The sequence below is a fragment of the Aptenodytes patagonicus genome, chromosome 11 (genome assembly GCF_965638725.1).
Source record: "Aptenodytes patagonicus chromosome 11, bAptPat1.pri.cur, whole genome shotgun sequence".
NCBI lineage: Eukaryota > Metazoa > Chordata > Aves > Sphenisciformes > Spheniscidae > Aptenodytes > Aptenodytes patagonicus.
This window is the reverse complement of record NC_134959.1, coordinates 18,165,208-18,178,987: the sequence shown is the minus strand read 5'-3', so window position 1 is coordinate 18,178,987 and position 13,780 is coordinate 18,165,208.

Here is a 13,780-nt window from a genome sequence, read left to right as displayed (position 1 = left end):
TAGTTGTTGTGGGTGAATTGTTCCTAATTCTGCAATTGTTTTTTTGTGTGTATTTAATTCTGTGCTTTAAGTAAAACAAAATGAAAGCATTGGGTCTGATACTGAAGTTGTTAATACATAACTTTTTAGATAGTGTCTGAACTGTAAAGCAGAGTCCTTTTTTTGTATTGGTTACCTTTAATCCACACATTCATTGGATTTAAACTTCTGGTCTAGAATGGTTTTTCTCAGTGGAAATATGAAAGACTGGCAAACCATAACTGGCTGGACTGTTAGGGTCTACCTGCTGAAGAAATGCATTATAACAAGCTGGTTTTACAATTTTCTGTAATGGCTCTTTCACTTCTGAAATTAGTTCCCATTGAATGACACAAACTCACGAAGTCTAAGTTACGGAAAGTATATATCACTGAATAGACAAGGCAGGTTTGGAACGAAATTGTGTGAATAGCCAAAGGGGTCATAAAAATCTACTGAGGAAAAACTGTACTTTATATTATAATGTTTTATTATATGCTTTTGAAAAAGCATATATGCTATAGGATTATGACCTAAGCTGGGGGGTGGGGGCTGGTAAAAGCTAATAGAGGCATCCAAATATACAATGAGAAAAAGATGACTGAAGAAGTGAGTAAGAAATGGTGTAAGGTGCTTCAGTAGAGTAAGGAAAGCTTCTGATAGCAAAATGAATTTAGGATCTCAAGAACAGGATTTAGCTGAAGAATTTAAGTTTGCTTTTTTTATGCAGTGCTCTGAAGGTAATGTCAAAAAGGAAGGTAATTCTTGGTTTAAACAGTAAGAACTTCATATTGGTGAGAGGCAGGGACAATTTTGTGTTTTGGAAGTTAAGACAACTGAGCTGTCAGGATGGACTCGTTACAGTACAGTTTTGAAATAGGGGGAGAGCAATTTTTCTTAAATAAAATGCCAAGATACATAATGCATCAAGAACAGATAACAGTCACTGGGTGGCTAGTTGAGTCTCTTTTTTAAAATGTTGTATGACTGCTGTCCATGGCGCATGAGTGTGACTTAGTAAATTAGATGTGAACCTATGTGGGAAGGAATAAACCACAGCAGTGTATTGCAGTACACTTGCAAATCTATGTGGTGACACTGCTATGATCTAACTTGAAAATATTAACCAGACGGAATACTTTACTCCTTAAATTACTCCTTATGAAGAGCTACTAAGATGATTAACAATCAGTTGTGTGAGGACTGGAATCTTAATTCCAGCTAATGAGCCTATTTTGCAAACAGAGCCTCATGCTCTAGATTTGGAAGTTCTGTTTCAGCAGCTTGTCCAATGATACTGTTAAGCTTGGACTCTGTCACTGTTCTGACCTGTGTTGAAGTGGACTGTTTCAAAGTGGAGTTAGAAAGAACTTGAAACAACAAATTAATTCAGAATTCCTTTACTTAGTTTATTTGGCTTGTTAAACCCTTCCACTTGGAGCAAGAATCTCTGAACCCTATTAGTGAAAGCATTTATTTCTTAACTGGAGCTGATAGGCAACCTTTTTCAGCACTTGTATGAAAAGTGGTCTTTAAAGCTGGAATAGCAAAACTTTGAGTATTTTATGTACCCAACATTCTTGTTAATGATAATATTAGGAAGATATTATTGGAACACAAGAAAGAAAACACTTACCCTATGAGACAATCTTTCCCAAAAGAGAACTTGACTACAGGAAGTATTTAATAAAATACTAGAATGTCTTACTTTGACTGCATTAATACAAGAGCCTCAGAAATAAAAAGCAAACCTATTGCCAGTATGTTTTTCCTTAATTCAGTTTGTCTTTAGGAATAAAACATCTATCCAAAGCTCTGTGTTGACAACATATTGCTGAGGTTTGTGGGTTTGTATTTCAAGCCATAAATGGCCCTACAGAGCTCAGGAACTGCTGTATTTGGCAAGCTTGAGGGGAAAATAGTCAAGTTGTCTGAACTTGTTCACATATGTTTAAATATTGCTGTATTCATTTGATGAATTCAATTCCGAGTTGAAGGGCTAATATACATTTCATGCCCCCATATGCTCCACATGCTTTTCCTTGGCAGTCACTAGTCCAGTTCTCTCATTTTGTGTACCGCTTCCAGTTCTTTCTCTACAGAAAATCTTGTGTGGGTTTTTTCTAATGAGAAATGATCACTCAAAGTGCATCTCTGTTACTGTATGGAACAGCTCAGTGTTTAAGGGGGAGGCCTTAAAGAATGGAGGAGGCTCTGCTTATTTGGGATACAGAGACTCATTTTGTAACCCTGAGGCATGGTTTGTGTTGTGTTTCAGTGCAAATTAATTTGCAGGAATGCTTGGTCTCTTAGTGTCTGATTACTTTCTCCAGTACCTATTCCCCTGAAACTTCCCCTTTACCTGGTTCAGCAGCTATTCTTACCAGCTTACCTGTTTTCTCCATCTCCAGTAGCTTTGCCTGTTTTTGATTTTGAGTTGTTTATTCACTTGTGTTTTGGGAGCACCTCCCCAACTCTTAAAAATGATGCAAAATGAATTGTGGAGTGCATTCTGCTTGGCTCAAAGAGCATATAGCCATTGTCCTGGTTTCAGCTGGGACAGAGTTAATTTTCTTCCTAGTAGCTGGTACAGTGCTGTGTTCTGGATTTAGGATGAAAATAACATGATAACACACCGATGGTTTAGTTGTTGCTAAGCAGTGTTTATACCAAGTCAAGGACTTGTCAGCTTCCCGTGCTCTGCCGGCAAGGAGGTGCACAAGAAGCTGGGAGGGGGCACAGCCAGGACGGCTGACCCCAACTGGCCAAAGGGCTATTCCATACCATGTGATGTCATGCTCAGTATATAAACTGGGGGAAAGCTAGCCAGGGCGTGGTGACTGCTGCTCAGGAACTGGCTGGGTGTCAGTTGGCAGGTGGTGAATGGTTGCATCACTTGTTTTTTCCTGGGTTTTGTTCCTCACTTTCTCTCTTGTTGTTTTCCTTTTGTTACAATTTATTATATTTTATTTCAATTATTAAACTGTCTTTATCTCAACCCATGAGTCATCTTGCTTTTGCTCTTCGGATTCTCTCCCCCATCCCACTGGGGGTGAGAAGAGCGAGCAAGTGGCTGTGTGGTGCTTGGTTGTCGGCTGGGGTTAAACTGTGACACCATGAACAGACTGTCTGCCAAAATCAAGTTCTAGTGTCTTTCGGAAAGAGCGTTTTGGTCATGGTGTATTTTCTTAGCATGTGTAGCACAGTTTCTACGGAAGTATCAGGGTACCTTTCCTCATGTGTTAGGTGGCTTATTTTGTCTATAGTAGCTGCTAACTAAACTCTAGAGAAAATGAGCAAGGACTTTTGCAGAAGGTGTTTCATTAAGTGAGCGCTGTGTACTGGGACTTAAATCTTCTAGTTTCTGTTGACAGAATTGAGTAACTGGACTCCATCCCTTCAAGAAATAGGTGAATTTGAGTGCAACTGATGGAGTTTATTTTAAATCTATGTTTTTCTGTGAAGTTAAGGTCTGGTTCTGCGCAGCTGAAAGGATTGATTCACTGCATCAATAGTCTACTATAAAGCCTATTAGTCACATCATGTAAAAACCTGCTATGAGATGCAAAATAATAAAGCAGCTAATTCTCAATTGCCCATGACCTCTCTGGTTAAAGGAAAACTCCCTGTAACTTTCTGGTAGTACTGTGAAATCACTGCTTCTGAAGTTCATAGGTCAACTGGAGCTTTCTTTCCTCCAAATTGTTTCTGATTAAGGTACTATAATCTCTGAAATAATTATCACTGGTGATAGAGCTTTCATGTATTGTTGAAAGGTTACTGTGGCCATATTGGTTTTGAACTAGTGGTTGAAATGCCTAGTTTGATTTTTTTAAGTATTACTGATGCTTCACAGTAACCAAAGACCCTTCCATCCCCAAATACACTGTTAATCACAGTCATGACCTGTCACACTGATGGAGGGCTTGGCAGGGGCAGCATGCTATTTTTCTATGTATTTATCTGACACCCAGAGCATGTCACTAAAGCACTGATTTCTCCCCTAACTTGTCACGGTCTCAGACTGAAAGCACTTACGTGACCTTTGCTATCCAAATTGCAGACCTCTTTCAGTATCTTTATTTGCAAAATTTTGTTGTTGTCTATGGCTAGAGTATGTCCATGTCATAAATCCCCCAGTAGAAAAAGAGAATGACAGGACAGTTTTTCTTTGAAACTTAGTGATAAGATATGCTTAGATACTGTTATAAAAATAAAACTTCAGAATGCAGTAAACCTGTACAGGCTTGTGGCCTGGCTTTCTACTCTTTCACTATGCTGTTTCTGACTCCAGAGGTACTAGGCTGTTTTTGCTGTCTGTCGTATCTTGCAGGCAGATGCTTGCTGGCATGTGTAGAACTTCTAATCTCTGATGTCAGAATGGGATTCTTCCAAGATTTAGAACTGATCTGTTCAGCAGAGTTTTATTGTTTAATTTTCAAGAGAATGATTTAACAAGTAGAAACTGACCAAGAGTGTGTGTATATACAGCAACCAATAACACCAGTTAGGTAATATCAAATTCTTTGATTATTTTCATTGCACAAAGTTGAACAGACTAATTGTCAAATATGAAGAAAGGCACAGAAGTACTTTGTGCTGCTTTTTACTCTTGTTCTTTTAAGTTACGTTATATTAGGTTCAATTTTGCAGTAGTATAAGTATATAAACTTGTTTTATAGCTACTCTAAATCTTTGCACCTTCAACTCTTGTAGAAACTAATTTGTGTAACAGCACTCTATATCCAATTGTCTTGTAAGGATTTGCAATTGATAGGTATAACTCTCATGGGCAGTTGAAGCCTTTGAGCGTGAAAGAACAAGAGGTAGAACATGGTGGTTATGAAAATAGCTACACTGGACAAAGCACAGTGGAACGTTCTGTGAGGAAAAAATAGTGGACAGAAGATGATTGCATAAATTAAATAGATGTTCAGTCTCTCCTTTCTGTTATTTAAGAAGGGATAAAAAAATAACCCTCTCCTCAGAAGAGTGCTGTCGACTATATTGACTTCAATTTACCTTTTTAACCTACAGCTCTTTCATGAGTATGCTGAACTAATTGTACTTTTCTAAAAGCCTAATGTGTATCTAACCTACATGTATTTTTTACCAGTCTCATTGTCCAGTTTGAACCTGCTTGTTTATTTCTAGCTACCTGAGTTGACTCCTTTAAATTAAAAGTCATTCCTCTTAGAACAGAGTGGTATTCAATTCAATTTATTCTAACTTTCCTATGAAAACAGAAACTTGAAAAAAAAGAATGTTAAGGTATTGGTCTTTGTGGTTTAACCCCAGTCAGCAACCAAGCACCACGCAGCTGCTGCTCACCCTTCCTTCCCCTTCCCCCCACCCCCCCAGTGGGATGGGGGAGAGAATTGGAAGGGTAAAAGTGAGAAAAGTTGTGGGTTGAGATAAGAACAGTTGAATACTTGAAATATAATAATAATAATAATAATAATAAATTGTAATGAAAAGGAAAACAACAAAAGAGAGGAACAAAACCCAGGAAAAACAAATGATACAACCACTCATCATCTGCTGACCCATGCCCAGCCAGTCCCTGAGCAGTGATCACTGCCCCCTGGACAACTCCCCCCCAGTTTCTATGCTGAGCATGACCGCACATGGTGTGGAATGTCCCTTTGGCCAGTTTGGGTCAGCTGTCCTGGCTGTGCCCCCTCCCAGCTTCTTGCGCACCTCCTCGCTGGCAGAGCATGGGAAGCTGACAAGTCCTTGAATTGGTATAAACATTGCTTAGCAACAACTAAACCATCGGTGTGTTACCGCATTATTCTCATGCTAAATCCAGAACACAGCACTGTACCAGCTACTAGGAGGAAAATGAACACTGTCCCAGCTGAAACCAGGACAGTATCCACCCCTTATTCTATACTATCTATGTCATGCCCAGGTCCTACACTGTCCAATACATCCCAATTAATCACCATCACTTTTCCTGTCTTTTGATCTGTACACACAGATATCATCCCCCTGGTCTATGGGCCATATCTATAAATGTTTGTTTTGTTCCTTTAGTCATGACTTTGGGCTCCATCTGTCATAACAGTCTTTCAGGGCAGGAGAGATGGTGTGTGGTGTTGCATTCTTGCATGCTGAAGCCAGTTCTGGTTCCATCACTGCTGTACTTTGCTCAGTTTCATCAAAGTTAATTCTTCATTATCTGGGTGATACTTACTGTAGTACCATTGTTACAGCATATAACAACTGTAGTAGTAATAACATACAGTATCATATAGCCAATGATTTGAACTGTATGATGTTAATTGCTATTCCCACCCAAAATCAAATCCCCTTGAGGTACACATTGGACTTCGCCATCCTCCTGTGTTACCCACCAAGTGCACCCAGGTCCTCGAGCAAAAGCAATCCCATGATGGGTTTGCCTTTGCCTGAGGCAGGAATAACCAAACTGTCTTCCCCAGCATGTTTTTTTATGTGCACTACAGGGGCTTTATCCCCTTCTACAGTACATGAAAGTTTTGACTGGGCAGGGCCAGCCTGATTGGCAGATCCCCTCGTGTTGACTAACTAGGTGGCCTTTGCTAAATGTGTATCCCAGTGTTTAAATGTCCCAGCACCATTGCTGTCAGTGCAGTCTTTAACAGTCCATTGTATCATTTGATTTTCCCAGAGGCTGGTGCATGATATGATATACCCACTCAATGCCATGCTCTTTGGCCCAAGTGTCTATGAGTGTTTTGGAAATGAGTTCTGTTGTCTGACTCAATTTTTTCTCGGGTGCCATGTCACCATAAGACTTGATTTTCAAGGCTCAGGAGAGTGTTCCGGGCGGTGGCATGGGATATGTTTCTGGCAATGTGGTGGCTGCTTCTACCACTGTAAGCATATGGCACTTGCCTTGGTGGGTTTGTGGGAGTGTGATGTAATCAGTCTGCCAGGCCTTCCTGTATTTATATTTCAACTATTGTCCTCCATACCACAAAGGCTTTTAACTGCTTGGCTTGCTTGATTGCAGTGCATGTTTAATGTTCATGGATAACCTGTGCAGTAGTATCCATGGTCAAGTCCACCCCTTGATCTTGAGCCCATCTACATGTTGCATCTCTTCCTTGATGGCCTCAGGTGTCATAGGCCCACCAAGCTAGAAATAATTCACCCTTATGTTGCCAGTCCAGTTCCACCTGAGCCAATTCAATCTTAGCAGCCTGATCCACCTGCTGGTTGTTTTGATGTTCTTCAGTGGCCTGACTCTTGGGAATGTGAGTATCTACATGACAGACTTTTACAACCAGGTTCTCTACCCAGGCAGCAATATCTTGCCACAATGCGGCAGCCCAGATGGGTTTGCCTCTGTGCTGCCAGTTGCTCTGCTTCCATTGCTGCAACCACCCCCACAGGGCATTTGCCACCATCTGTGAGTCAGTATAGAGACAGAGCACTGGCCATTTCTCTTGTTCAGCAATGTCTAAAGCCAGCTGGGTGGCTTTCATCTCTGCAAACTGACTTGATTCACCTTCTCCTTCGGCAGTTTCTGTGACTTGTTGTATAGGACTCCACACAGCAGCCCTCCACTTCTGATGCTTTCCCACAAGAGGACAGGACCCATCAGTGAACAGAGCATATTGCTTCTCATTTTCTGGTAGTTTATTATACAGTGGGGTGTCTTCAGCATGTGTTACCTCCTCCTCTGGCGATATTCTGAAATCTTTGCCTTCTGGCCAGTCCATGATCACTTCCAGGATTCCTGGGTGACTGGGGTTTCCTATTCAAGCCTATTGTGTGATCAGTGCGACCCATCCACGTAACATCAGTTGCATGATGTGTACAGGGGATCCTCCCTTTGAACATCCAGCCCAGCACCGGCAGTCGGGGTGCCAGGAGGAGCTGTGCTTCAGTGCCGATCACTTCCGAAGCAGCTCAGACCCCTTCATATGCTGCCAATATCTCTTTTTCAGTTGGAGTATAGCGGGCCTCAGATCCTCTGTATCCCTGACTCCAAAACCCTAGGGGTCAACCTCGAGTCTCCCCAAGTGCTTTCTGCCAGAGGCTCCAGGTAGGGCCGTTCTCCCCGGCTGCGGTGTAGAGCACATTTTTTACATCTTGCCCTGCCCGTACTGGCCCAAGGGCTACTGCATGAACTGTTTCCCATTTAATTTGTTCAAAGGCTTGTCTTTGCTCAGGGCCCCACTTGACATCATTCTTCTTCTGGGACACTTGATAGAGCTTACAATCAGACTGTAATTTGGAATATGCATTCTCCAAAAACCCACAATGTGTACTTGTGTTTCCTTTTTGCTAGTTGGTGGAGACATGGCTGTTATTTTGTTGATCGCATCCATTAGGATCTGATGACGTCTACCTTACCATTTTATTCCTGAAAACTGGATCTCCTGTGCAGGTCCCTTGACCTTTGTTTTATGGCAAAACGGGCCTTCAGAAGGATTTGGACTATTTTCTTCCCTTTCTCAGAAACTTCTGCTGTGTTGCCCCACATGATGATGATATCAATGTATTGCAGGTGTTCTGGAGCTTCACCCTGTTCCAGTGCAGTCTGGATCAGTCCATGGCAAATGGTGGGGCTGTGTTTCCAGCCCTGGGGCAGTCGGTTCCAGGTGTACTGGATGCCCCTCCAAGTGAAAGCAAACTGCAGCCTGCACTCTGCTGCCAAAGGGATTGAGAAAAACGCATTGGCGATATCAGTTGTGGCATACCACTTGGCTGCCTTTAACTTCGTATTGGAGTTCTAATATGTCCAGCACAGCAGCACTCAGTGGTGGTGTGACTTCCTTCAGGCCACGATAGTCTACTGTTAGTCCCCAGTCTCCATTAGACTTTTGCACTGGGACTGTTAAAGGGTGAGCGAGTCTTGCTGATCACTCCTTGACTCTCCAGTTGACAAATCGGCTTATGGATGGGAATCGGGGAGTCTCAGTTGGTGTGATACTGCTGCTGGTGCATTGTTGTGGTAGCAATTGGCACCTGTTGTTACTTGACCCTCAGCAACCCCACAACAGAAGGGTCCTCCAAAACCGGGCAAGGTAGACAGCTGTTCAATTTCTTCTATCTCCAAGGCAGCTATACCAAAAGCCCACCGGTACCCTTTTGGGTCCTTGAAATACCCTCTCCTGAGGTAGTCTATGCCAAGGATGCATGGAGCCTCTTGGCCAGTCACAATGGGGTGCTTCTGCCGCTCATTCCCAGTAAGGCTCACTTTGGCTTCCAACACAGTTAGCTGTTGGGATCGCCCCGTCACTCCAGAAATACAGGTGGGTTCTGCCCCGTTGTAGCTTGATGGCATTAGGGTACACTGTGCACTGGTATCCACTAAAGCCTTATATTCCTGTGGGTCTGATGTGCCAGGCCACTGAATCCACACAGTCCAGTAAACCTGGTTGCCCCTTTCCTCCACCTGGCTGGAGGCAGGGCCTCTCTACTTCTGGTCATGGTATCCTTTACTCACTTCTTGTAAACAAGAGTCAGAAGTCTCCTCATTAAGATTGGAAGTAAGATCAGCACTTCTACTCTGTTTGGGGAACTGCCCGCTGGAAACTGGAACAGCAGTTTTCCTGGAAGAACCCCCCTTTGTGATTGTTTTTCCTTGCAACTCATGTACCTGTGCCTCTAGGGTCAAGGTAGATTTTCCATTATACTTCCTCACGTCCTCTCCATGGTCATGCAGGTAAAACGTGACCTTTATATCCTCTCTCTTGAACAGAAGAACGCTGACTCCTAATAGCTGAGATACTGGTCTGTACAGGTGGGGAGTAGGACCTATCCTCTTCGAGTTGCTGGACCTTCTGGGACAGTTTCTCCACAGCTGAGATGAGGGAAGAAGAGATACTTCCTTCGTATTGCCGGAGTTGGCCAGCCAATTCATCCACCGTTGGTCCCTCTCCATCTTTCCAGGTCATTACTGCCAGTGAGTTGGCATATGATGATGGTGCACTCTGTACCAACTTCTGCCGCATGGGTTGTGTGCACTGGACTTCATCTGGATGTTTGGATAACTGCTTGTTGTCCAGGTCACTATAAATCACCTCTAGCACAGCTCATTCCCTCAGGTACTGGATACGTCTCTCCATGGTGGTCCACTTGCCTGGGTGACATAGAACATCTTCCTTGAAGGGATACCTTTCCTTCATGCCTGACAGGAGTTGCCTCCAGAGGCTGAGGGCTTGGGTCCCTTTTCCAGTTGCTTTGTCAATGCCCCTTTCCCTAGAAAGGTATCCCAGCTGCTTGGCTTCCCTACCGTCTAATTCCAGGCTACTGGCCCCTTTATTCCAGCATTGGAGCAGCCAGGTGACAACATGCTCACCTGGACGATGACTGAAATCTTTTTGCATATCTCACAGCTCATTCAGGGATAGGGATTGGGTGGTTACCATCTCATTTATGGGTTCTTCCTCTTCTTGTGATGGCCCTGGTCTTTCATCATCCTTATTAAACGAGCTGACTTTTGCTTCCAAGATTTATTCTTGTGTCTAGGGGTGACTGATACCAGCATGGGTTGGTTCTCTGGTTCAGCCACAGTGCCTGTCGCTGGGGTTGGAGTAGCCACAGTACCTATTGCTTTGTTTTCCCTCTCTTATCCCCAAGGGTGCTGCATAGTACCGAGCAGTGTTTGGTAGGTAGTAGCCAGGGCCCTGTGTAAGTTGTGCCTCTTTGGAATAACCATGGCACTTTTTTCCAAGCATTCTATCACTTCATCAAGATCCTGTAGTTGTTCAGGAGTGAAGTTCCAGACCACTGGAGGTGAGAAGTTCTCCAAGTACCTGCCCATATTCTCCCACATGCCATGCCACCCATGACCTTCCAGCCTCAGGGCAGATCTCTAGGTGACCTTTTAAAATAGTTATTTAACCCTAAACAAGACCTGAAACACATTCAGGAGACATAGCAATAGGAGCATGCTGGCTTGAACATCCCAAGGATATTGAAAATTCTCGAGAGCTGGTGTAACTAGCCTGAAGGAGAAAGGGAAGGTGAAAGAATGGGGGAAAGCATCTCCCCTGCGTCTTCCTTGTAGATTGGTTCTCCGAAAAGGTGAAGAGTGTCATAATAAATAATTTCCAAGAGATGGCGCCCGAGGTACGAGGATGACAGCAATACCAACTACAAATACCAAATTAGTCTTTTTATCAGTAATATCGTATCATAAGCCGATGTCACACAGTAGAGCAAAATGCTAATCCTGACCCATCTCCCTGAAGTGATAAACAGCACCACAGGGAATACATGCTGCAAGTGAGGATTTACATAATACAACCATGTGAACAAGTAAAACAACATTGTGACCAGTGACTATTAAACTAATACAATGAATGCTTAAACACTTACTTTAACATGCTCTGGTCAGATTTGTCATTATCTCAACCCTTCGTGCCCTGTGTTGGGTGCCAAAAAAGGACTGTTGTGGTTTAACGCTAGTTGTCAACCAAGTGCCACACAGCTACCTGCTCGCTCCCCACTGGTGGGATGGAGGAGAGAGTCAGAAGGGTAAAAGTGAGAAAACTTGTGCGTTAAGATAAGAACAGTTTAATACTTGGGGGGGGGGGGGGGGGGGAAGTAATGAAAAGGAAAACAACAGAAGAGAGGAACAAAACCCAGGGAAAACAGGTGATGCAACTGCTCGCTACCTACTGACTGATGCCCAGCCAGTCCCCAGGCAGCAATTGCTGCTCCTGGCCAACTCCCCCCAGCTTATATACTGAGCGTGATGTCATATGGTATGGAAAATCCCTTTGGCCAGTTTGGGTCAGCTGTCCTGGCTGTGCCCCCTCCCAGCTTCTTGTGCACCTCCTTGCTGGGAGAGCATGGGAGGCTGAGAAGTCCTTGACTTAGCATAAGCACTACTTAGCAATAGCTAAACCATCAGTGCGTTATCACATTATTCTCATGCTAAATCCAAACCACAGCACTGTACCAGCTTCTAGGAAGAAAATTAACTCTGTCCCAGCCAAAATCAGGACGTTTTGGAATTCATTTGTGAATATTTATCATCTTGATATTTATTTTTAATGTGCCTCATCTTGAAATGAGGGCAAGGGTACTAATTATTTTCTTTTATGTGCTTCTAGCTCCTTAAAAATGCCAAAATTTGACTTTGCCCTTTTTTTTTAAGTGTAGTGATGATATGGTCCCAGTGAGTTCATGGCAAGTCTTCTGACCTCAGCAAAATTAGTTAGAATTTCAACCACTGTGTAGAAACCTTAGTTAAGTGAATGAATATGTGAATCTGGTTCTCAGCTAAGACTTAAAATATAGATGATGCCTTTGATATGAAGAGTTCATGGATGGCATTAGCATTTGGATAATGGACAGCAGTGGCTTAAACTAACAAACTTCAAAAGAGCTGATGAAAATACTGAGTCCAGATAGCCAATGAGATATAATGTCAGGAGTGGCTGATGTAGAATAGCTTAAGTTATGATTCTAAATTGATCAGGAAGAACTATTTAAGTTAAATACCCTTGGTAACCTGAAGATACGGAACAGCAAAGCTTTCAAAATAATACTTAAAACTTTGGTTCACAGTTTTGCAGTAGGTGTAACTTCTTGGCTGGTATCAAATTTGGTGGCCTCAAATTGTGATAGAATAGTGTTGTTACCTTTTTTATTAGTACTTCAAGTTTTTCATCTGGTGGTGGGTATCTGGCTGCTTAGGAATGCTGCTTCCAAACTAAAATAGTATGTTTGATATAGCTGCTTATATTAATGACTAAAGCTAAATAATCTCTGTAATAACTTGAAATAATGGAGCAACTGGAGCCACAAATAGCTTAGCTAGATGAGTACTATGAAAAATATGTTGAGACCAAATTTTAAAAGCTCTGAATAGACCGAACTTGTGGAATTGATCAGCTGTTTGTCCTAATGCTTAGCAAGTTATTACACTAGTTCTGCAGATAGTTAACCATATAGACCTACCAGATACTGCTACTGTAGCACTTTGTTAACACAGTGTTTTTGTGGACAGTAAGACAATAATTCTTGATAATCTAAGGTAACTAAATCAAAACATATATGACAAAACTGGGAAGTTGCTAGAGAGAATTGTGTGTCTTTATTGGAACGCAGAATGGGAATCCTTGGGTTATGAATCTGTGCTCTAAGATCCTGCTATGAGTTTTTTGGGACTTAAAATAGTTGGGTTTATATGTTGGTGCTCCACACCCTGAATTGGTAAATTTCCTAACTCTTTCATGAGCCATAGAAAAAGATGCACTTCCCCCTCATTATCAGCCCATGCTTTAGTTTGAGTTTTCCACTCTGAGCTCTGCCTTCTTTCTCTTTCCTTTTTCATTCTGTCCCAAACATAATTGAACCTGCACAGAGACAGGTTCTATTGCAGGTAAAACTGCAAGTTTTACATTGATAACTTGGAACAAAGACCATGATTTCGGTTTATAAATCTAAGATGTTTTGCTTTCTGCTTTCTTGTTAGAGGAAGGTATACTATTTAATTAACTATTAAAACAGTGTAAAGTGGAAGTGATCTTAACTTAAAAGCGTGTGTCTTGTTAACATCTCTAACAGGTACCAACTATTCACTTCTAAAATGTGTTTCTTATATCCCTTTCCGTACACTGATTTTACATTTACCTTTTGATGTGTTATTGTAGGCATTGAGTATTAAGGCAGTACTTGAACATCCAGTTTTTTTAGACTAATTTGCAACACTGAACTGTGTAATAGACTATTGATGCTCTGCTCTAATGCAGATTTTGGAATTAGGACATGTATGTTCTAGGTTTCAGGACTTTCAGAAAAATTCTGG